Source organism: Typopeltis vanoorti, chromosome 10, assembly GCF_054136105.1.
Source record: "Typopeltis vanoorti isolate ZY-2024b chromosome 10, IOZ_Tvanoo_1.0, whole genome shotgun sequence".
NCBI lineage: Eukaryota > Metazoa > Arthropoda > Arachnida > Uropygi > Thelyphonidae > Typopeltis > Typopeltis vanoorti.
The window spans coordinates 56066138-56069444 of NC_143558.1; the positions used below are offsets into that span (position 1 = coordinate 56066138).

At 34.5% G+C, this 3307-nt stretch overlaps 1 pseudogene; it reads left to right on the forward strand.

Annotated features, from left to right (window-relative positions):
* Positions 1-221: 221 nt before the first annotated feature.
* Positions 222-338, forward strand: LOC150102428 (U4 spliceosomal RNA; annotated as a pseudogene).
* The last annotated feature ends 2969 nt before the right edge of the window (positions 339-3307 follow it).

Sequence of the window (3307 nt, forward strand, 5' to 3'; positions counted from 1 at the left end):
TTTTTCTGGTATTTTCGTTTATGCAATTACTTTAATGAGATAAAAAGTCTAAATACCATTAGTTTTTAAAATTGTTAATAAAACTATTATGAAACTATTTGTAAGACTAAACATTTTAGGTATTTAGAAATTTCTTTAAACAATTTCTTTTAAATAATACTTACCTCACACCAATTTTTTTTAATATAAATTTCTTGAAATATATTCCTGTAAAAATAAGAGACTTTGGTTGGCAATGCTGCAGCCAATGAAGTTTAACTGAGGCTCAGCTATTGCTAATATGAGTACGCTCTCTTAAGATTTTTGCCTTAAGGGAGCAATTTGAGTCTCCGGTGAAAGTGTTCTCCGGCACGGCCCGCTGAGGGGCTTTGTCGGTGAATGCTTTTCTGCGGAAGATGAGCGGTTCTGCTCGGTGGTGGTGTGTGGGTGGAAGGCCATCACTGAGTGGAGCCAACGCTGAGATGGACGGTGTTTCGCCCACGATTGAGTGGCCTAGGGATCGTCCGAATTTTTAGAGACGGCTTTACTTATTCATAAGGCTCGGCTATTGCTGTTACCCTCTTGCCATGATCAGAGCTTTAATAGCTGAATAACACCATATCCCTACGCTGTCCTCTTAACGGGGAAGATGAAAAGCATTCCTGCTTCGTCCCTTTAAGCCAGTCCTTATAAGGAAGAGATGAAATTTTGCTGTTAAACAAATGGATGACAGGCTCATTTATCATTTATTTATAAATATATAAATATATATACCCACCCCCTTCCTTAGGATTAGCTAACTATAATTGTCTTTTATATCTTTTATTGCATCTTTAATTTATAAAACCCTCTAAAAGAAAACACTCAGTGGAAAATCAGCAACGAATGTATAGGCACATTTGTTGAAAAAAAACAATCAGTGAGGATGCATCTGGAAAGGCGAACCACTGTTACCATAGCGACCACTTGCCACTTTTTATTAGCTTGTAATCAACAGCTTAACATAGTGATGAAATAAAAAAAAAGGTAGACGCTTCTTCTTAAACCAATTACTTCGGATCATGCGTTCTTCCTTTTATTATTATTGTTGAAAATAAATCCCATTGGAGATAGTAATGGTAATAATTAGCAAACTCATCTATTTGGTAAGTGAAGTTATTTATAATACAGTTCAATCATAATACTCTATTATCAGCGCGCTGTATTCAGACGATGTTCTTTTATTCATATTCAGTAGAATGGCACATGCGCAAACGGATTGTTTTTGTTTGACGATCGTTTGCACGAATTGCAGTGAGCTAGTTAAATATTTGGAGACGTGTATGTGGCAGTAGAGCGATCAGCCTACGACATTTGTTCGCCTTATCCAGTTAGGGGAAGAGACAGACAGAGGGTAGGGGGGAATGGGGGAGGAAATGCCTATGTCTGTGGTGGGTGTCGTTATAGTTGGCTCTCGCAGTATGATAATGTGATTGCAACTGATGGCCAAAATAGAATTTTAATATAATGGCGTGATTTGCATTTAAATGAGACGCTTGCTCTCATCTTTATATGCATACAGAGATTTCCTTGATCGGCAAACAACTTTCACAGATCCGCACATTGGCCATCATTAGCTTGACGCAATACAAAAGAAGAAAAATGTTCGAAATGTGGGCACGTGTCGGATTGCAAGAAGGAATCTCCTAAGAACGATTTATTTTTCTGTAAATATGAACGGGCTAAAGGGATACCCACTGTCAACACGTCTCAATGCTCTATCTCGCCACGCACACACACACACTCATCTACTAGAGGAAGAGATTTTCTACTTATCCAACTACTTCTGTGTTTGTCTTCTGCCTCTTCTGTTTTTTATTTGCTCTATTAATTTGTTCATCTCATTATTTTTTTCGTTATCTCTTTAGTGTCTCTTTATAAGGCTTAGTTTTTATTTGTTTCTCTCTTTCTCGTTTATTTTCCTTTTTTTCATTCTTGCTATCACATTTGTCACTATTTTTTGCTTATTTCTTTATTTAATTTATGATATTTATCCAACGATAATTTTAGCTTTTTCATATTACCCCCCCCCTCCAACAATCGCATTATATGCTATCATAGCTATTACAATTATTAAAACAATTCACACACATGCATTTATTAGCTTGTTAACATCTATATTTACAAGTTGGTTGCGTGCTTCGAATACCCATCATGCATCTTTTCACACATGCGCAATGGTTTACACTGCTTTCTATATTCAGTAATGGCGGACCTCACTAGCGCGAAGCGTGAATATTTTCTATGACAAAGAAAAGATATCATGCTTCAAGTACTAATTCAGAAGATTTAATAAATATCCTTCAAAATAATTCCAAATATTAGGGTTTTTTTTCCCTAAAAACTTGGTTTTTCATCTTTCATAAAGGCGAATTAGCCAAAATATATATGAAATTTACGACAAAACATTCTATTGGTGGACGGTAGATGGCGTTGTGCAGATGATGGATAATGGTTTATTTTATAAACAAGCTATTTATTTGGCAATTATTTATCCTATAGAGTTGTGATTGACTAATAATTTTAATTTAAACTAAATTAATATACAATACTTCAACTGCGATTATAAGACCAGTCAAAACGAATTAAAATTCTTTGACGATCATATAATGTATGCATACTGCAAAATCTTATTTTATATGTTCTGCATTATCTCAATACGAGTATGCAAAAAGGAACTTTGGCTGCCTTCCAACTTCAGAAACGACTTCATATCCACTGATCTATGTACGTTCGTCTATTTTACTTTTTCTGATAATGTCACTTCATACAAATAGATATTTATAACATTATATTATTAATTAGTGCGAAATTCTTTATTTAAATTATTATAAATACTACAAGTACGTATAATTCAAATAAATATTTCCCTCTTCTATCTTTTCTTTTTTCAAGTATCCATACGCCTCTAACACTTGCAGATATTCTGATACATGCTTTGATGTACTCATACACGGAGAGACTTGCCATTCATGTGATGAGATTGAAAGTCAATTTACTTTTCCATTTATTTTCAGTTTCGCTGTAAAGTACACCCATTGAAGTGATTACGTCATCAGACATAATAGAATCTTCCTGGCAAGACAACGGTCGCTATGGTGTTAATTCAGTGAACATTTCTTTGCCATAATATAGCAAAGAAACGGGGAAATTCAAGCCATCAATGAACACTACGACCAAATTTAAAAAGAAGAGAGTTTTTTTTTTTTTTTACTCTTTACTTCTGACTTATTTTGAATGCAATAATAATTCTTTTTCATCCATTTGAATAGCGAGACTTGGTTAGTTG